This window comes from Phyllobates terribilis, unplaced genomic scaffold (genome assembly GCF_046119375.1).
Source record: "Phyllobates terribilis strain yellow unplaced genomic scaffold, ASM4611937v1 Scaffold_8__6_contigs__length_399053987, whole genome shotgun sequence".
NCBI lineage: Eukaryota > Metazoa > Chordata > Amphibia > Anura > Dendrobatidae > Phyllobates > Phyllobates terribilis.
Genome location: NW_027362768.1, coordinates 193,808,114 through 193,830,925, shown reverse-complemented (window position 1 = coordinate 193,830,925; position 22,812 = coordinate 193,808,114).

Here is a 22,812-nt window from a genome sequence, read left to right as displayed (position 1 = left end):
GCATAAGTAAATACTATGGGAGACCCACTCCCCAATAATGGGACTTATGTTTGTAATATGCTGTACTGCATGGCTCTTGTAAGGGGCAATGCAAGTTGCTCCGTCCTAATTTTTGGAAGCTTTTGCTTGGAAGGCATAGGCAAATACTATGGGAGACCCACTCCCCAATAATGGGAATAATATTTATAAGATGCTGTACTGTATGGCTCTTGTAAGGGGCATTAAAAGCGTCTTGTTAAGCTACTGTGACCTCCACGTCTGTTCCAAGGGGCATTCAAACTGTCTTGTTAAGCTACTGGGACCTCCACGTCTTTTCCGAGGGGCATTAAAACCATCTTGTTAAGCTACTGTGACCTCCACCACTTTTCCGAGGGGCATTAAAACCATCTTGTTAAGCTACTGTGACCTCCACGTCTCTTCCAAGGGGCATTTAAACCATCTTGTTAAGCTACTGGGACCTCCACGTCTTTTCCGAGGGGCATTAAAACCATCTTGTTAAGCTACTGTGACCTCCATGTCTCTTCAAAGGGGCATTAAAAGCGTCTTCTTAAGCCACTCTGAACTCCACAGCTCTTCCAAGTGGCATTGAAATGTTGTTTTTAATTACTTCCAACCTCCACGACTCTTCCAACGGACATTGCATTTCCTCCTAATTTTAGTCAGCTTTTGCTTTTCAATGCAAAGGCGAAAACTAAGGGAGACCCACTCCCCAATAATGGGTAGAAGGTTTTTAGTACGCTGTAATACACGTCTGTTTCAAGGGGCATTGCAGTTCCTCATAATTTTTGGAAAGCCTTCCATTCACTGCTTAGGCCAACAGTGTACAGGAGACCCAGTTGCTATTAATGGAAAAAACAGTTTAGTTAAGGCCCTCTGACCTCCATGTCATTTCCAAGGGGCATTGGAGTGCCTCAAAGTTTTTGGTAGGCATTGCACTCACTGTATGCCCTATAACTGTGTAGCCGAACCGCTCCTTTTGTTACAGAAACATATCCTACAAGACATATGTGGTTGACTGGCCTAATATTGATGTGAATGGTCCCTGTTGCTCCTGCTCTTTCTCCTTTGCCACTACCTCATCCATCATTTATCACCTGAAGCTTTGTTTTAACGGGAGTCATAGAACTGGAATAGTAGCAGGAAAACATCCAGCAATCCTCGGAGGAGGTAGGATATGCGCCAAAACGCTGACCACCTCAGGCCTAGCCGCTACTACATACATGCACTAGCATTCCAAGAAAACAAAGCAGATGCTAACTTGTATCATCATCATCATGGTCCTCACCTTGGCACTCTCAACTCCCCTGATGGAGAAGCCAGGGCCCACCGGAGGAGTCTGGTTCTCTGGTGGGCTCGTCCAATGCTGCCCTAAAGCAGGCCGGGCTAAGAAAAGTGTGTACGGGATGTTCCAAGGAGAAATAGGGGCGGCTCGGGACCGTTTATGGACACCCGGCTGCCCTCAGGCAGCTGGGGATCGTGTGTGGACAACCGGTCGCGGGGCGGCTGGGGACCAAGTATGGACACCTGGCCGCCCCCTGGCGGCTGGGGACCGAGTGTGGACACCCATCCGGGCGGCTGGGAACTGAGTATGGATTCCAGGCCACCAACACAGCCATAATGTGGTGGCCAGATTCCACCTCCACATGCCTAAAAGGCCCAATTTCAAGTGCAAGCAAGCAGTATGGTATTGCAGCCTGGGGGTGGGTGGGTGGCAGGCTGCATACTTGCGCTTGCATTGCAAGGAATGGGAGAGGTACAATTGAACGCTGCCCTGGGACAAGGACTTGAATGGGGATAGTTGCAAGTCTGCAACAACTGGTGCAGGGTTGGAGGCATCTTCGCATGTACCATGAACAGGGGTTTGGCATGCACACACTTCAGCGGAATAGGCTTTCCTTCCCACTAAATGCACTGGGGAGGACACAGGTAATGTTTTGGTATACGCGCTTAATCTTATGTATAAGGCACATCGGGACAAATAGGGGCGGCTGGGGACTGAGTATGGATACCTCGCTGCCGAAGCAGCCATGAGGTAGTGTCCAGCTTTGGCCTCCTCCAAACTAAATGGTCCCATTTCAAGTGCAAGGTAGCAGTATAGTATTGCAGCCTGGGGGTGGGTGGGTGGCAGGTTGCACGCTTATGCTTGCATTAAAAGAAAACAAAGCAGATGCTAACTTCTATCATCATCATCATGCTCCTCACCTTGGCACTCTCAACTCCCCTGATGGAGAAGCCAGGGCCCACCAGAGGAGTCTGGTTCTCTGGTGGTCTCGTCCAATGCTGCCCTAAAGCAGGCCGGGCTAAGAAAAGTGTGTGGGGGGAAGTTGACAGGAGAAATAGGGGTGGCTGGGGACCGTTTATGGACACCCGGCTGCCCCCAGGCGGCTGGGGACCGTGTGTGGACACCCGGCCGCGGGGTGGCTGGGGACCGAGTATGGACACCCGGCCGCCCCCTGGCGGCTGGGGACCGAGTGTGGACACCCGGCCTCCGGGCGGCTGGGGACTGAGTATGGAGTCCAGGCCGCCAACGCAGCCATGATGTGGTGGCCAGATTCCGCCTCCACATGCCTAAAAGGCCCAATTTCAAGTGCAAGCAAGCAGTATGGTATTGCAGCGTGGGGGTGGGTGGGTGGTTGGCTGCATATTTGCGCTTGCATTGCAAGGAATGGGGGAGGTACAATTGAACGCTGCCCTGGGGCAAGGACTTGCACGGGGATAGTTGCAAGTCTGCATCTTCTGATGCGGCAAGGATCACTTCTGATGGGCACACTTTTAGGCAGTGACCTGGGAGTCAGAGATGCTTCCAGGGGTCTTCCCCATGCTGTTCCCATGTCTTTTCAGCACTGTATGCATGTGTCACACAGCACATGGCCAGATAAGGTTGTAAAATGTTAAAATGACATTTCCCGGTGAATGCATTTGTCACGGTTGAAAGCAATACAAAAGTGCAAAAACGCATAAAAAATGCTACTTGTGAACATAGCCCAAGGTGTGGAGGAGTATTTTTGTTTTTGGTTATTTATTTTACCTTATACACAAGTCTTTACCCTGGAAAGGAAGTTCCTTAACATATTTCACAGGAAAGCAGTTTCAGTTTCGTTTTTGAACGTTTTATTGTGAGCCAGTAAAAGTGGCTTAATACCTCTGACCACGCTGTTGACAGCAGTGACCTGGGGGTCAGAAATGCTTCCTGGGGCGATCCCCATGCTGCCCCCATGTCATTTGAGCACTGTCACTATCGTTTTTGGCACTTGTTAGGCTTTTAAAAGACTGCCGGAGGTGCCGCGCCAAAAATGCTCGGGTCTCCCATAGACTAACATTGGGCTCGTTGCTCGGGTCAAGCACCCGAGTATCACGGCGAGCTCGGCCCTAGCTTCGAGTACCCGAGCATTTTAGTGCTCGATCAACACTAATAATAGATAGATAATAGATAGATGATAGATAGATAATAGACAGATAATAGATAGATAATAAATGATAGATAATAGATAGATGATAGATGATAGATAATAGATAGACGATAGATAGATAGATAATAGATAATAGATAGATAATAGATAATAGATAGATAATAGATAATAGATAGATAATAAATGACAGATAATAGATATATAGATAGATAATAGATAGATGATAGATAATAGATAGAGAGATAATAAATGGTGATGAGTGAGCACTAAAATGCTCGGGTACTCGTTCAAGTCAATCAAATTGGAATACTCGGGTGCTCGTTGCTCGGGTCGAGCACATTGGAATACTCGGGTGCTCGACCCGAGTAACAAACCCAATGTAAGTCTATGGGAAACTCAAGCATTTTTCAGGCGACTCCCCCCGGCGGTCTGCAGAGGGCCTAAAAATTTCCCAAATTGATGGGAACAGTGCTCAAATGACATGGGGACAGCATGGGGAAGACCCCTGGAAGCATTTCTGACTCCCAGGTCACTGCTGTCAACAACGTTGTCAGAGTATTACGCCACTTTTACCGACTCACAATAAAACATACAAAAACTAAACAAAAATGGATTTTCCTGTGAAATATGTTAAGGAACATCCTTTCCAGGGTAATGACTTGTATATAAGGCAAAATAAATATACAAAAAAATTCCAATGTCCCTTGCAAGAGACGTAGAGGTCGGAGGGCCTCCTTAAAACAATGTTCCCAATATTAGGAAGTGGGTCTCCCATACTGTTTGCCTATGCAGTGAATGTAACGGCTGCCAAAAATGTGGAAGAACTTCAATGTTACTTGCAAGAGACTTAGATATGGTGATATGGTAGATATGGTAGTGATATGGTGGTGGAGGATGAGGAGAAGGAGGAGGTAAGAGCAAATAGACAAAATCAGGAAGCGTATACCCATGTGTGGGTGTGAAGACAGAGGTACATGAGAATAGAGTTAAATCTCGCAAAAAAAAGACACTGGATTGGAGTTTATGTTATGCTGCTATCATTCGGTGGTGTTCAGAAGTCTGGCCCAATCCAGCCCTTATTCATTTTTATAAGAGTCAGCCTGTCAGCATTTTCATTTGACAGGCAGATGCGCCTATCGGTTATAATTCCACCAGCGGCACTAAAAACGCGCTCTGACAAAATGCTAGCGGTAGGGCAGGCCAGGACCTCCAAGGCGTAGAGAGCCAGTTCATTCCACGTATCCAGCTCGGATACCCAATAATTATAAGGCACAGAGGAATCACGGAGGACGTTGGTACGGTCGGCAAGGTACTCCCTCAGCATCTTCTGAAACTCCTTGTGAGAGTACCCCGCGGCTCAGGGCCTGTGCGATGGGTGGCTCTGAGAAAACTGTCCCAGAACTTTGACAGTGTTCCCCTGCCTCTGCTGGATTTCATTTGTGTCTCTCTCGCCTGTACTCCTTGGTTGTCCAACGAACTGTGACCCCTGCCGCCAGAGTTTTCAGATGGGAATTTTTTTAATAGTTCCCCAACAAGGGCCTTCTTGTACTGCACCATTTTATTAGGCCTGTCTTGCGTGGGAATAAGAGACATAAAGTTCTCCTTGTAGCATGGGTCTAGAAGTGTCACTAACCAGTAATTGGACAACGCGAGGGTCACGGGAAAGGCAGATTAGCATAAACTCAGCCATGTGTGCCAGACTGCAAAGAGGCAAGACTTCCATGTCCTCACCAAGAGGACGACTAACCATGCTCTCCTCCTCATCCTCCTCCCTGTCCTCAGCCCATCCACACTGAACAGACGGTATGACAGTTGTGCTGGTAGTACCGTCTATAGCGCAGGAAACTAGCTCCTGTTCTTCCTCCTCCTCTTCCTCATTGTCACCCAATCCATGTTGGGATGAGATGAGGCTTGGCTGTGTGGAATCACCCTGTATGGTTCCTTGCTCAATCTCTTCGTGCTCCGCCTGCAATGCATCCTCTTTAATTGTGAGCAGAGAGCGTTTCAGAAGACAGAGAAGTGGGATGGTGATGCTAATTATGGCGTCATCGCCGCTTACCATCTTTGTGGAGTCCTCAAAGTTATGGAGGATGGTACAGATGTCTGACATCCATGTTCAGTCCTGAGGTCTTATGGGTGGAGTCTGACCTGAATACCAATGGCCTTATTGATGCTGGTAGTCAACAACTGTCCTCTTCTGCTCACAAATCCTTCCCAACATCTGCAATGTAGAGTTCGGCGGAAGATGTAGCTGACTTTCTAAAATGGGCACACACGCCGCGTACTTTGACAAGCAGATCCGGGTAGGTTTTGAGAAACCGCTGAACCACGAGGTTAAGCACATGGGCCAGGCATGGTACGTGTGTGAGCTCACCTCGCTTCAGAGCCGCCAATAGGTTCCGGCCATTGTCACACACAACCATGCCTGGCTGTAGGGTCAGTGGTGTCAACCACAGATCTGCCTGCTCTTTCAGAGGTGGCCAAAACTCTTCAGCATTGTGTGGTTTGTCCCCAAAGTATAATAACTTCAGCAGAGCCTGTTGCCACTTGGCCGAGGCAGTGCTGCAGTGCTTCCAGCTTGTGACTGATGTGGTCATTTTGGAGATGGAGGCTGAACAGGAGGAGGAGGAAGTGGAGGAGTTGTAGAATGCTGGGGCAACCCTGATTGACCCAGGGCCTGCAATCCTCGGCATCGGGAGGACATGTTCCGTCCCAAGCAGGGCCGGCTCCAGGTTTTTCTGGGCCCCAGGCGAAAGAGTCTCAGTGGGCCCCTTTAACACATACCACCATTCAAGATGCACAGATACTGCAGAGAAATATAGATATAGTACAATGCAAAGATGTCTCTTCTTACATTACATGAGTGATATCTATTGTAAATTCTACAATAGCTCAGAAACCGGCGAATCGCTCCATACAGAATACTGGACCCCATAAAATGCTCCATAAAGGAGACTGGCCCCCATAAAATGCTCCATACAGAATACTGGCCCCCATATTACGCTCCATACGGAACACTGGCCCCCATATAACGCTCTATACAGAATACTGGCCCACATATAACGCTCCATACAGAATACTGGCCCCCATAAAACGCTCTGTACAGGATACTGGCCCCCATATAATGCTCCATACAGGATACTGGTTCCCTGATAATGCTCCATACAGGATACTGGTCCCCTTATAACGCTCCATACAGGATACTGGCCCCCATATAATGCTCCATGCAGGCTGTTCCCCCCACATAATGCCCTGTGCAGGATGTCCCTTTCCTCCCATATAATGCCCCATGCAGGATGTCCCCCCCCACCATATCATAGAATCATAGAATGGTAGAGTTGGAAGGGACCTCCTGGGTCATCTGGTCCAACCCCCTGCTCAAAGCAGGATTCACTAAATCATCTCAGACAGATGTCTGTCCAGCCTCTGTTTGAAGACGTCCATTGAAGGGGAACTCACCACCTCTCGTGGCAGCCTGTTCCACTCATTAATCACCCTAACTGTCAAAAAGTTTTTTCTAATATCTAATCTGTGTCTCCTCCCATTTAGTTTCATCCCATTGCTTCTAGTCTTTCCTTGTGAAAATGAGAATAAAGATGATCCTTCTACAATGTGACAGCCCTTGACATATTTGTAGACAGCTATTAAGTCTCCTCTCAGTCTTCTTTTTTGCAAGCTAAACATTCCCAAATCCTGCAACCGTTCCTCTTAGGACATGGTTTGCAGACCAGTCACCATTCTGGTCGCTCTTCTCTGAACTTGCTCCAGTTTGTCGATGTCTTTTTTAAAATGTAGTGCCCAAAACTGTACACAGTATTCCAGATGAGGTCTGACCAAAGAGGAATAAAGACCGATAATGACTTCACGTGATCTAGACTGTATGCTTCTGTTAATACATCCCAGAATTGTATTTGCCTTTTTTGCTGCTGCATCACACTGTTGACTCATGTTCAGTCTATGATCTATTAGTATACCTAAGTCTTTTTCACATGTACTGTTGCTTAGCTCTACTCCTCCCATTCTGTATATGCTTTTTTCATTTTTATTGCCCAGATGTAGTACTTTGCATTTTTCCCTGTTAAAAACCATTCTGTTGGTTGCTGCCCACTGCTCCAGTTTATTTAGGTCTTTTTGAATCCTCTCTCTCTCTTCTCTAGTATTAGCTATCCCTCCTAGCTTTGTGTCATCAGCAAATTTAATCAGTTTACCCTCAATTCCTTCATCTAAATCATTGATGAAGATGTTGAACAATACAGGTGTAACGGGTCTGGGAGGCGGAACCACTGGGCTACTATACAAGGGAGCGGTCCTTGTAAGGGAGCGGGTGGCGACCAGGCAGGCAGTCACAGCAGGTGACCGGGACAGTCTCTGGGTGTACGGGCAGGAGGTCACGGCAAGTGATCAGGGCAGTCTCTGGAAGAACGGGCTGGAGGTCACGGAAAGTGACCGGGGCAGTCTCTAGGTAAAGGGTAGGTACGACCTGTGATGGCTGAACCTCCAGGTAGGCTAGCAAGGCAGATGGAGGATGTGTGCTCCCAGGTGAGCAAGCGAGAGTCTCTGGAATAGCAGGTGGTCACAGCACATGACGGCGGAGCCTCCAGGTAGGCAAGCAGGCAGGTAGCGGAGAAGCGCTCCCAGGTGAGCGGGCAAGAGTCTGGAATAGCTGGTGGTCACAGCACGTGACAGCGGAGCCTCCGGGCAGGCAAGCAGGCAGGTAGCGGAGAAGCGCTCCCAGGTGAGCGGGCAAGCTGGTCCATAGACAGACTGACCGGAGTTGTAAGGCAGACCGTCGGACCTCAGGCAAGCAGGCAGGTAGCTGATGTGCGCTCCCAGGTGAGCGAGCAAGTTGGTCCTTAGACAGACTGACCGGAGTTGTAAGGCAGACCGTCGGACCTCAGGCAGGCAGGCAGGTAACAGGAAATCAGGCAGGATTAGGACAGCAAGCTGGCAGGAATCTGGCAGGTAACTGGCAGGTAACTGGCAACGGGACCTGAGGGCTGAAGCAGAGTAGAACGGTGCAACAACATTGCTCGGGCACCTCCATTTTGGAGGAGGTGCCTTATATATGGTAAAGTCCTCCGGCCATTGGCCGGGGACTCCTTAGGACGGCGCGCGCGGCCCCTTTAAGAGGGAGGGAGGGCGCGCGTGCGCGCCCTAAGCACAGTGGCCGGGAAGGAGCGCGCGCTGCCAGCAGAGCGGGAGAGGGACGCCGGGCACGGAGCAGAGCGGTGAGGGGAACAGCGTCCCTGCCTAGCAGAGGGCAGGGACGCCGGCACTACAGTACCCCCCCCCTTTAGGCCCCCCCTTTTTTAGGCCAGATAGAAATTTAGCTAGGATGAGAGGGGCATGGATGTTCTCCCGGGGCTCCCACGTTCTCTCCTCAGGACCAAACTCCTTCCAATCTACCAGAAAAAAGGTCTTTCCTCTTACCCTTTTGGTGCCAAGAATGTTCTCTACCTCAAACTCGTCCTCAGCAGAAACCGGAGCAGGAGGCGTACCTGTAGACTTGGAAAAAGAGTTAAGCACCACGGGTTTGAGGAGAGATACATGGAAGGAGTTAGGGATCCGTAAGTTGGCCGGGAGTTTCAATTTATAGGCCACCGGGTTGATCTGACTGATGACCTCCAGAGGACCGATGAACCGAGGCCCTAACTTGTAAGAAGGTATCTTGAGTCGAACATATTTAGATGAGAGCCAGACTTTATCTCCTGGACGAAATTGTGGAGGATCCAGGCGTTTTTTGTCAGCGTGTCTTTTCATACGCTCGGATGACAGAAGGAGTGCGGACCGGGTACTCTCCCATATGGAGGAAAATTTGCTAACGAGAGATTCCGCAGCCGGGTTGTCCACAGAGGTGGAGACAGGAAAAGGAATCCGAGGATGCTGACCAAAGACTACAAAAAACGGGGATTTGGAGGAGGATTCGCTCTCGTGATTATTATAAGAGAACTCGGCCCATGGTAGGAGATCCACCCAGTCAGAATGGTGGGCATTAACGAAGTGCCGGAGGTAACTGGTCAGGTTCTGATTGATCCGCTCCACTTGACCATTGGACTGTGGGTGGTAAGCGGAAGAGAAGTCCAGGGTGACGTCTAGTAGTTTACAAGTGGCTCTCCAGAAACGTGAGGTGAACTGTACCCCACGATCCGACACGATGTGGAGGGGCAGGCCATGAAGACGGAAGATGTGGCGGATAAAGTCTTTAGCCAGCTCGGGTGCAGACGGAAGGCCTGGCAGGGGAATAAAGTGAGCCATCTTGGAAAAGCAGTCAGCGACCACCCAAATGACCGTACAACCGGCAGAGACGGGGAGATCAGTTATAAAGTCCATTGCTATATGCTGCCAGGGGGCAGCAGGTACAGGAAGCGGAAGGAGGCGTCCGGTCCCAGATGTCTCGGGACTTTGTTGCGGGCGCAGGACACACAGACAGAAACAAAGTCTATTATGTCCTTGTGCAGGGTAGGCCACCAATAGTGCCGGGCAATAAGCTGGAGGGTCTTTTTCTGACCGGCGTGGCCAGCTAGTTTAGACGAATGGCCCCAGTGTAGGATCTTTTCCCGATCAGGTACTGAAACAAACGTCTTACCGGGAGGGAGACGATTTAGACTCACGGGAGCCACCTGCATTACTCTGGCGGGATCGATGATATGTTTAGGTTCTTCCTCGAGATCGGACACCAGAAAGGATCGGGACAAGGCGTCTGCTTTGACGTTTTTGTCAGCCGGGCGAAAATGAAGAACAAAATCAAAGCGAGCAAAAAACAAGGACCACCGGGCTTGGCGCGGGTTAAGTCTCTGGGCATGCTGGAGGTAAGCCAAGTTCTTGTGGTCAGTGTAAATTATTACCGGATGAAGAGCCCCCTCGAGTAGGTAACGCCACTCCTCCAACGCCAGCTTGATGGCCAATAACTCTCGGTCTCCTATGGAATAGTTGCGCTCAGAAGAGGAGAAGAGTTTGGAGAAGAAGCCACAAGTTACCATTCTCCCGGAAGATGATTTTTGAGTAAGTACCGCTCCGGCTCCAGAGGAGGAGGCGTCAACTTCTAGGAAGAACTGCTTGTTGCCATCCGGGCGATGCAGCACCGGGGCGGAAGAGAAGGCCTGTTTTAGGGAAAGAAAGGCCTCCTCTGCTTCGGGCGGCCACTCTTTGGGATTAGTACCCTTACGGGTGAGCGCGGAAATTGGGGCAGTCCAGGAAGAGAAGTGCGGGATGAAGAGGCGGTAATAGTTGGCGAAGCCCAGAAACCGTTGAATAGCCTTCAACCCCTCTGGTCGGGGCCATTTCTCGATGGCAGACAGTTTCTCAGGATCCATTTGTAGGCCGGTCTGAGAGATAATGTAGCCCAGAAACGGAAGCGAGGTCTGCTCAAAGAGGCACTTCTCATATTTAGCGTAGAGATGGTTCTGCCTGAGCCTGAGTAGGACCTGACGAACATCCCTCCGGTGAGTCTGGAGATCCGGAGAGAAGACCAAGATGTCGTCCAGGTACACCACTACGCAGGAGTAGAGAAGGTCCCGGAAGATGTCATTAACCAACTCTTGAAAGACGGCAGGAGCGTTACAGAGGCCAAAGGGCATTACCAGATATTCATAGTGGCCGTCCCGGGTGTTGAATGCCGTCTTCCATTCATCCCCCTGACGGATACGAACCAGGTTGTACGCCCCACGGAGGTCCAGTTTGGTGAAGATTCTAGCCCCCCTCAGACGATCAAATAACTCCGGAATGAGCGGAAGGGGGTACTTATTCTTCACCGTGATCTGGTTAAGGCCTCTATAGTCTATACAGGGACGGAGAGAGCCGTCCTTCTTTTTGACGAAAAAGAAGCCTGCTCCCGCCGGGGAGGTAGATTTCCGGATGAATCCCCTGGCCAGATTCTCCTCAATATATTCGGACATCGACCGGGTCTCAGCAGCGGATAATGGATAAATACGCCCACGGGGAGGAGAAGTACCAGGTAACAGGTCGATAGGGCAGTCGTATGGTCTATGAGGGGGTAGTGTCTCTGCCTCCTTTTTATTAAAGACATCAGCATAAGACCAATAAGGAATCGGAAGTCCAGGTAGATTAGCTGGGGTAGGAGAAGGACGGACGGGATGAACGGGAACCAGACAGGTCTTATGGCAGCCCTGTCCCCAGCGAAGGACTTCTCTGGTCTGCCAGTCAAGAACGGGTGCATGTTTCTGGAGCCAAGGTAGGCCTAGCAAGAGGGCGTGAGAGAGTCCAGGCAGAACATGGAAGGAGATACTTTCAGAATGCAGCATTCCCACCTGCAGAGTAATGGATTCGGTGATGAGTTGGATGGGGCGTGGTAAGAGCCCCCCATCCACGGCAGCAACAGACAAGGGTACAGCCAGAGGTTTGGTGGGGATGCGGTATTTCTCTACCAGGGACTGTGAAATAAGATTCCCGGCTGCTCCAGAGTCCAGTTGGGCTAGTTCGAAATAACGGTTCTCCCCGTAGACGATTGAAACTGACAACAGCAGGGATGGAGAGGATTTATTCTTGTCTAGGTGGACCTCTCTGAGCGAACCTAGACACAGGCGTTTCCCGACCTCTCCGGGCAGGCACGGATCCGGTGCTCCTTACTGCCACAATAGAAGCAGGTCCCCTCGGCACGGCGTAAGTCCTGACGGGTCTTGACCATCTTGGTCTGGTCGACCTGCATAGGCTCAGGAGGGTGTACCTGGTTAGAGACAGAAGGAGTGACGGGTTTCTGAAAAGTAGGAGCTAGACGTGGTAACCTCCTCTCACGGGTGACCTCTCTGGCACGCTCCTGGAACCGTAGGTCAATCCGGGTGGCAAGAGTTATTAAGTCATCGAGAGTGGTAGGAATGTCCCGACCGGCAAGTTCATCTTTAATACGGCCGGACAGACCCTCCCAGAAGACGGAAACCAGAGCGTCGTTATCCCAGGCCAGCTCCGAGGCAAGGGTACGGAACCGTATGGCATATTGGCCCACGGTGAGACTTTCCTGACGGAGGCGTAGCAACGATGATGCGGATGAGGTCTTCCGTCCGGGTTCGTCGAAGACTTTCCGGAAAGCCGTGAGAAAAGCAGGCAAGTTGGACACCAGGGGGTCTCCTCTCTCCCATAGAGGATTTAGCCAGGCCAGGGCCTCCCCGGTGAGATGGGACATGATGAATGCAATTTTGGCTCGGTCGGAGTTAAACTGGTGGGACAATAGTTCAAAGTGCAGGGTGCACTGGTTTATGAAGCCCCTAGCTTGAGCGGGGTCGCCTCCGAAGCGTGGAGGTGTAGAAAGCCGGGGTCCGGGGCAGGATGCCATGGTATTGGTGGGCAGCGGCGCTGCCGGGCTGCGAGTCATGACACTAGCGGTGGTTGCTGGTGGAGCAGTCAGAGTGTCCAGGAAAGAGTTGACATTCCGCAGATGACTCAGGATGGACTCCTGTTGGGACCTCTGACGGGACAGTTCATGACGTAGGTCCGAAAGCGAGAGAGCTTGGGTGCCACCGGGTTCCATGGCCCGAGCAAACTGTAACGGGTCTGGGAGGCAGAACCACTGGGCTACTATACAAGGGAGCGGTCCTTGTAAGGGAGCGGGTGGCGACCAGGCAGGCAGTCACAGCAGGTGACCGGGACAGTCTCTGGGTGTACGGGCAGGAGGTCACGGCAAGTGATCAGGGCAGTCTCTGGAAGAACGGGCTGGAGGTCACGGAAAGTGACCGGGGCAGTCTCTAGGTAAAGGGTAGGTACGACCTGTGATGGCTGAACCTCCAGGTAGGCTAGCAAGGCAGATGGAGGATGTGTGCTCCCAGGTGAGCAAGCGAGAGTCTCTGGAATAGCAGGTGGTCACAGCACGTGACGGCGGAGCCTCCAGGTAGGCAAGCAGGCAGGTAGCGGAGAAGCGCTCCCAGGTGAGCGGGCAAGAGTCTGGAATAGCTGGTGGTCACAGCACGTGACAGCGGAGCCTCCGGGCAGGCAAGCAGGCAGGTAGCGGAGAAGCGCTCCCAGGTGAGCGGGCAAGAGTCTGGAATAGCTGGTGGTCACAGCACGTGACAGCGGAGCCTCCGGGCAGGCAAGCAGGCAGGTAGCGGAGAAGCGCTCCCAGGTGAGCGGGCAAGCTGGTCCATAGACAGACTGACCGGAGTTGTAAGGCAGACCGTCGGACCTCAGGCAAGCAGGCAGGTAGCTGATGTGCGCTCCCAGGTGAGCGAGCAAGTTGGTCCTTAGACAGACTGACCGGAGTTGTAAGGCAGACCGTCGGACCTCAGGCAGGCAGGCAGGTAACAGGAAATCAGGCAGGATTAGGACAGCAAGCTGGCAGGAATCTGGCAGGTAACTGGCAGGTAACTGGCAACGGGACCTGAGGGCTGAAGCAGAGTAGAACGGTGCAACAACATTGCTCGGGCACCTCCATTTTGGAGGAGGTGCCTTATATATGGTAAAGTCCTCCGGCCATTGGCCGGGGACTCCTTAGGACGGCGCGCGCGGCCCCTTTAAGAGGGAGGGAGGGCGCGCGCGCGCGCCCTAAGCACAGTGGCCGGGAAGGAGCGCGCGCTGCCAGCAGAGCGGGAGAGGGACGCCGGGCACGGAGCAGAGCGGTGAGGGGAACAGCGTCCCTGCCTAGCAGAGAGCAGGGACGCCGGCACTACAACAGGTCCCAGGACAGAGCCCTGTGGTACCCCACTTGAGACATTCATCCAGCTGGATGTGAAGCCATTTACAACCACCCTTTGAGTCCGATCACTAAGCCAGTTATGAATCCACCTAACAGTTGCCTGTTCCATTGTATACTTGGTCATTTTTTTCAATAAGGATGGTGTGAGATACTTTGTAAAATGCATTGCTGAAGTCAAGATATACTATATCTACAGCATTTCCCTGATCCACCCAGTCAGTGATTCTGTCATAGAAGGAAATTAAGTTAGTCTGACATGACTTGTTAGTTACAAACCCATGCTGACTCTGGTTAATCACTTCATTCTTATCCATGTACTTACATACATGTTATTTAATAATTTGTTCAAAGATCTTTCCTGGTATAGAAGTCAGACTCACCGGCCTATAGTTCCCTGGGTCCACCTTCTTCCCCTTTTTGAAGATAGGAACAACATTTGCTCTTCTCCAGTCTTCTGGGACTTCTCCTGTTCTCCAAGAATTTTCAAAGATTATGGAGAGTGGTTCTAAAATTTCTTCTACGATCTCCTTCAGTACTCTGGGGTGTAATTCATCTGGACCTGGAGACTTGAACTCATTTATGTTAGCTAAATATTCCCTCACAATCTTTCTGTTTACAGATAACTTGGATTCTTCTATTCCTTTAAAAGGACAGTGAAGATCAGTTGATGTTACATTTTCTTTCTGAGAGAAAACAGATGCAAAATAGGAATTAAAAAGTTCGGCCTTCTCAACATCCTCTCTTACCATTGCTCCATTTTCATCCTGTAAAAATCCTATAGCATCTTTGACTTTTCTTTTACTTTTGACATACCCCCAAAATCCTTTTTTATTGCTTTTGACATCTCTTGCAAGCCTTAATTCATTGTCAGCTTTAGCTAACCTGATACGTGCCCTACAGGATCTGCAGACTGCATTATAATCTTCTTTAGATATGCCTCCCTCTTTCCATTTAATAAACATTTCTTTCTTTCTTTTTAGCATGTGTTTAAGTTCTGTGTTCATCCATCCTGGTTTCCTTAAATGCTTCCTATTCTTCCCTCTTTTAGGTATTGTTAACGATTGTGCTTTGAGAATCTCATTTTTAAAAATTTCCCATCCTTCCTGGACATTTTTGTCCTTAAGGACATCCAGCCATTGGATCCCTCCTATTCTCTTTCTGAGTCTCTTAAAATCTGCCTTTCTAAAATCTAACCTTGAAGTTTGAGTCTTCACATGTCTTCCTCCTCTAGTTATCCAAAATTCTATAATAGCATGATCGCTGCCTCCTAGGGTCCCAGCCACCTTTACCTCCTCAACCATTTCCTCTCTGTTTATAAGGGTTAGATCCAAAGTAGCAGATCCCCTTGTTTTCTCCCCTACCTTTTGGAAGATAAAGTTGTCAGCAAGAGAGGATAAGAATTTGCTTGACCTGTTAGTTTTACTTGAGAGAGATTCCCAACAAATGTCTGGATAGTTGAAATCTCCCATGACCACTACGTCATATTTTTTGGAGAACTTGGTCATTTGATACATAAAGAGTTCATCCATATCTTCAGCTTGCCCAGGTGGCCTGTAGTAAATGCCTACAATGGTGTCCTTTCCGTTGTTCTCTCCTTGTATTCTTACCCAAACAGTTTCCACAGAACTCCCAGTCTCTGAAGCTTCAATCTCTGTGCAGATATTCGCTTTTCTAACATACAATGCGACACCTCCTCCTCGTTTATCAATTCTGTTTCTTGCAAATAAGTTGTATCCTTTTAGCCTTTTATTCCAATCATGTATCGTCCCACCAAGTTTCAGTAATTCCAATGACATCATATTTCTTTTCCTGCGTTAGTAGTTCCAATTCTCCTTGTTTGTTGCCCATGCTTTGTGCATTTGTATAAAAACATTTTAGTTTGTGATTGGTTTCTCTTCCTCCCATATTTTTATTTAGATTTTTTTGTCTTTGTTCTTTCTTTCCAGTAGCAGAGATCTCAATAGTATTTGTCAGCTGTATGGCTTTTTCTGGCCTTTTGCTTCCCTTCCCACATTGTCCTAGTTTAAAGCTCTCATGATAAGTGTAGCAAGGCGACTTCCAAATACATGTTTTCCAGTCTTCGTAAAGTGCACCCCATCTCTAGCAAGTAGTCCATCGTATAGGTAATTCATTCCGTGATCCAGAAATCCAAATCCTTGTTGACGGCACCATTGACGTAGTCAGTTGTTCACCTGTAGAATCTTATTCCACCTCATTGTTCCATGGCCATCCACTGGGAGGATGGATGAGAAGACCACCTGCGCTCCCAATTCTTTCACTTTCTTGCCTAAGTCTTCATAGTCACTGCAGATGGTTTCCAGGTCCTTTCTTGTGGTGTCATTTGTCCCCACATGTATTAGCAGGAATGGGTAGTGATCTGTAGGTCTGAAGAGTCTTGATATCCTGTCAGACACATCTTTAATTTTGCTCCAGGAAGACAGCACATTTCTCTTGAGGTTATGTCTGGTCTGCAGATAGCGGCCTCTGTTCCTCTTAACAGGGAATCCCCCATGACCACCACTCTCCGTTTTTTCTTCACAACATTCTTCTTTCTCCATCCAGGAGGATTCTGAGGGCTTACAAGGTTATTCATTGCTGGCAAAGTCTTATCTTGCTGTATTTCTTCGTGGTTCTCCTGCGTGAGAGCCTTGTACTGGTTCCTGAGCAGTATGGGTGCTGACTGCCTCTCGATCCTCCTGCTTCTGTGGGTCACATGCTTCCATTCCTCTGTTTCGTCAGGCGCAGTTAGAATTTCTTCTCTTTCTGAATCATGAAGAGATAATTCTGCTCTGTCTAAGAACTCTTCACCTTCCTTAATGATTTTCAAGGTAGTTAACCTCTCTTCTAGATTTCGCAACTTTTCCTCCAACAGGGACACAAGCTGCATTTCTGGCATGTGAAGTTTGGCTTTTCCACTGGCAAGTCTGTGAACATGTAGCAGGATATGCAGCTCACCACATGGCTCCTGGACTCTTCCATGTTCTTACTGTTAATGTTCTGAAAACTGTGAAAAAAGCTTCAATATGCGCGCGCCGGCCGGCGCGCGGTTTACCGATGTCCTCTTTCCAGCTCCAACAGCCAAAATCCAGTGTTCTTTGAACTCGCGGACACTCTTCACTTACCCCAAAATGCAGTGGGAATATGCAAATTATCTCCTCAGGACTCCTCCCCTAGTTTACCGATGTCCTCTTTTCAGCTCCAACAGCCAAAATCCAGTGTTCTTTGAGCTCGCGGAGACTCTTCACTTACCCCAAAATGCAGTGGGAATATGCAAATTATCTCCTCAGGACTCCTCCCCTGGTGCCCCATGCAGGATGTAACCCCCTCTCTTTAAAATGCCCCATGCAGGATGTCACCCCCTCTCTCTATAATGCCCCATGCAGGATGTCACCACCCCCTCTTTATAATGCCCCATGCAGGATGTCACCCCCCCTCTTTATAATGTCCCATGCAGGATGTCACCCCCCTCTCTTTATAATGCCCCATGCAGGATGTCACCCCCTCTCTCTGTAATGCCCCATGCAGGATGTCACCCCCCCTCTTTATAATGCCCCATGCAGGATGTCACCACCCCTCTTTATAATGCCCCATGCAGGATGTCACCACCCCCTCTTTATAATGCCCCATGCAGGATGTCACCCCCTCTCTCTGTAATGCCCCATGCAGGATGTCACCCCCCCTCTTTATAATGCCCCATGCAGGATGTCACCCCCCCTCTTTATAATGCCCCATGCAGGATGTCACCACCCCCTCTTTATAATGCCCCATGCAGGATGTCACCCCCTCTGTTTAATACGCCCCATGCAGGATGTCACCCCCCCTCTTTATAATGCCCCATGCAGGATGTCACCCCCCCATATTATGCCCCATGCAGGATGTCACCCCCCCATATTATGCCCCATGCCTCCATACATTAAAAAAAAAAATCAAATACTCACCTCTCTCCTCCTCACCTGCTGCCACTGCTCAGGTCCAGACTCTAGCGTTGTCGGCGTCGTCCCGCTCTGCGCTAAATGTGATGGCTCAGGGGAGGGCGCGGTGGAAAGACGTCACCACACCCTCTGACCTGAGATGTCACAGGGAGCGCACAGCAGGATGACAGCGGATCTGCGGAGGCACGGGGAGAGGTAAGCATCCGGATGCCGGGGCGCTGAGCAAGCGGGGGAGAAGGGCGAGCGCTGGCACCGCTCTCCTCCACCCATAGCCCGGTGGGTGCCCAACTGCAAGTGGGCCCCCCCCACCTGCTCAGGGCCCCGGAACTTGCCCAGGTGCGCCGGGTGCTGACGCCGGCCCTGGTCCCAAGGTCAGACTGGGTCCCGGCTTCCACTATATCAACCCAGTGTGCTGTCAGCGAGATGTACCATCCCTGCCCATAAGCACTTGTCCACGTGTCCATGGTTAGATGGACTTTCCCTGTAACTGCATTGTTGAGGGCACTGATAATTTTTTTTGGACACGTGCTTGTGTAATGCGGGGACGGCACACCGGGAAAAATAGTGGCGGCTGGGGACCGAGTACCGAGGGACGGCCACCGCCATCAAGTTGCGGAAAGATTCCGTCTCAACGAGCCTAAAAGGCAACATTTCGAGGGTAAGCATTCGCAAAATGTGTGAATTTAGTAGTGTGGCCTGTAGGGCGTTGGCTGTGTATTTGCGCTTGCATTCCAAGGACTGGGGTAGGGACAATTGAACGCTGCGCTGGGATAAGGACAGGACATGCTTGCTGATGGTGCTAGTTGAGTGTGTGCAACGACACGTGCAGGGCGGGAGGCATCTTCGCATGCGCCATGGGCAGGGGAGTGCCATGCACGCACAACAGCGGAAGAAGCAGTGGTGTCACCCGCAGACACTGTTCCTGGACCTTGGGGTTTGGCCCATTTTAGTCGGGTGCTTTGCTGCCATGTGCCTGATCATGCTGGTGGTGGTCAGGCTGCTAATTTTGCTACCCCTGCTGATGCTGGCATGGCAGGTGGTGCAAATGGCCTTTTTGGTGTTATCTGCAGAGTCTTTAAAAAACAACCAGACTCGGGAAGACCTAACAGTTGTACTGGCAACTTCCGTCGTGTTGGCTTTACAGGGAATGCTGTCCTGACTTGTTTCTGCGACCACCACACTGCTTCCTCCTGCCTGTTGGGGTGCTCTGCCCCCCTCCCCTTGTGTTCTGTTGTCCTTGCTCTGCATGTCCTCCTGCTAGGTTGGGTCAGTTACTATATCATCCACCACCTCATCTTCCACTTCCGCTCCCTGTTCCTCCTCCTGACTTTCTGGCAATTGTGAATCATCATCATCATCCGCCCCTTGCGACAGTAATTGCACTTTCCCACCGTCGCCTTCGTGTGACCATGGCTGCTCAAATATTTGGGCATCGCTACACGCGTTCTCCTCTTGACTCGCTTGAAGCTGGCCGGGCAAGAGGCCCGAATCTACAAATGGAAAAGTGAACAGCTCTTCTGAGTGTCCAAGTGTGCGATCAGTTGTCTCCGGGCACTCAGCATGGTGGGAAGAAGGAGGATCAGGGTGATGAATATGCGGTCCAGACTCACGGCTACTGAGACTAGACCATGTAGAAGACAGGGTGGTGGTGGTGGTGGCAACGTGACTGGAAGCATTATCCGCTATCCAACCAACAAACTTTTGACACTGCTCTGGGTTCAATAGTGGTGTTCTGCGGTCCCCTAGTAATTGGGACAGGAAGGTCGGGCGATCAGATGTGGGTGTTTGTGGCACAATTTCAGCTTGCCCACGGCCACATCCTCGGCCTCTGCATGCACCATCACCATCACATGCACTTCCCCATCCCTTGCCATGCACCTTGCCCATTTTAAATGGAGGACAATATTTTACACATTCACGAAAAATGGATGATTTTGGAACGCAGTTATATGTGATTCGTCTGACAGAGAACCAAGGTTATAAATAGCAGGCCTGTAGTTTACTAATACTATTCTTCACAGAGACCTAGTGTGAATAGCTTGACCGATACACTGTAACGAAATGGAAAAGGAGGCCAATATTTTCCAGGTTCAGTTCAAATTTCTGGATTTTTATCACTGTAATATGAAAAAGATCTGGCTGTATTCTGCAGAGCTAACAAGCAAATGGAGCAGAAAAATGGTGTTCTCTGGATTGTTTTTTAAGCACATAACCAGGATTAAGATAAAAAAAAAATTGCTCTGGCCCCTGATACCTGGAACTATGTCTACAAATATTTGTAAGAACAGAACAGCAGCTTCAGGAACGTGCTATGGACCCTCTTGCGCTATATGCACTGCAGTCTGCCACATACACTGCCTCCCTGCCTAATTCCTGCTATCTCCACTGAATATATGCAGCTGGATTAGTCCTCAGAAGGACTATTAGTTCAGATGGATATAGATATATGTTGTGGAATACCTATACTAACTATAAACAAGCAAATCTCTCCCTAGCCCAGCAGCTGCACCTCTCCCTAGTCTGCCTGATTCCAGAGTGACTGTGACGAGCATGGCGGTGCCCGGTCTGATATAGACCTGATGATGCTGTGCGGCCAGCCAGTCACTGTAATGCCACAACCAACATGGCTACTGCATTTGAATGGCAGGCAATCCATGCATGTTCATTGGCTCTCTAAAGAGCGCCAAACATGCAGGGCGGAGACCCGAGCTCCCGCCGAGCAACCCCGGAAATACTCGCCGAGCATCTCGAGCACCATGATGCTCGGGCGGGTACCGAGCAGTGACGAGCACGTTCGCTCATCACTAATAATAAATGATAGATAGATAATAGATGATAGATAATAGATAGATAATAGATAATAGATGGATAATAGATAGATGATAGATAGATATATAGATAGATAATACATAGATGATAGACAATAGATAATAGATGGATAATACATAGATAGATAGATGATAGATAATAGATAGATAATAGATAGATGATAGATAGATAGATAATAGATAGATAATAGATGGATAATAGATAGATGATAGATAGATAATAGATAGATCATAGACCGATAATAGATAGATAGATAATAGATGGATAATAGATGCCGTACAGACCAAAAGTTTGGACACACCTTCTCATTTAAAGAATTTTCTGTATTTTCATGACTATGAAAATTGTACATTCACACTGAAGGCATCAAAACTATGAATTAACACATGTGGAATTATATACTTAACAAAAAAGTGTGAAACAACTGAAAATATGTCTTATATTCTATGTTCTTCACAGTAGCCACCTTTTGCTTTGATGACTGCTTTGCACACTCTTGGCATTCTCTTGATGAGCTTCAAGAGGTAGTCACCGGAAATGGTCTTCACTTCACAGTTGTGCCCTGTCAGGTTTAATAAGTGGGATTTCTTGCCTTATAAATGGGGTTGGGACCATCAGTTGTGTTGTGCAGAAGTCTGGTGGATACACAGCTGATAGTCCTACTGAATAGACTGTTAGAATTTGTATTATGGCAAGAAAAAAGCAGCTAAGTAAAGAAAAACGAGTGGCCATCATTACTTTAAGAAATGAAGGTCAGTCAGTCCGAAAAATTGGGCAAACTTTGAAAGTGTCCCCAAGTGCAGTTGCAAAAACCATCAAGCGCTACAAAGAAACTGGCTCACATGAGGGCCGCGGCAGGAAAGGAAGACCAAGAGTCACCTCTGCTTCTGAGGATAAGTTTATCCGAGTCAACCAGCCTCAGAAATCGCAGGTTAACAGCAGCTCAGATTAGAGACCAGGTCAATGCCACACAGAGTTCTAGCAGCAGACACATCTCTACAACAACTGTTAAGAGGAGACTTTGTGCAGCAGGCCTTCATGGTAAAATAGCTGCTAGGAAACCACTGCTAAGGACAGGCAACAAGCAGAAGAGACTTGTTTGGGCTAAAGAACACAAGGAATGGACATTAGACCAGTGGAAATCTGTGCTTTGGTCTGATGAGTCCAAATTTGAGAACTTTGGTTCCAACCACCATGTCTTTGTGCGACGCAGAAAAGGTGAACGGATGGACTCTACATGCCTGGTTCCCACTGTGAAGCATGGAGGAGGAGGTGTGATGGTGGGGGGGGGCTTTACTGGTGACACTGTTGGGGATTTATTCAAAATTGAAGGCATACTGAACCAGCATGGCTACCACAGCATCTTGCAGCGGCATGCTATTCCATCCGGTTTGCGTTTAGTTGGACCATCATTAATTTTTCAACAGGACAATGACCCCAAACACACCTCCAGGCTGTGCAAGGGCTATTTGACCAAGAAGGAGAGTGATGGGGGGCTACGCCAGATGACCTGGCCTCCACAGTCACCAGACCTGAACCCAATCGAGATGGTTTGGGGTGAGCTGGACCGCAGAGTGAAGGCAAAAGGGCCAACAAGTGCTAAGCATCTCTGGGAACTCCTTCAAGATTGCTGGAAGACCATTTCCGGTGACTACCTCCTGAAGCTCATCAAGAGAATGCCAAGAATGAGCAAAGCAGTCATCAAAGCAAAAGGTGGCTACTTTGAAGAACCTAGAATATAAGACATATTTTCAGTTGTTTCACACTTTTTTGTTAAGTATATAATTCCACATGTGGTAATTCATAGTTTTGATGCCTTCAGTGTGAATGTACAATTTTCATAGTCATGAAAATACAGAAAAATCTTTAAATGAGAAGGTGTGTCCAAACTTGTGGTCTGTACTGTACATGATAGATAGATAATAGATAGATGATAGATAGATAGATAGATGATAGATAGATAGATAGATAATAGATAGATTATAGATAGATAATAGATAGA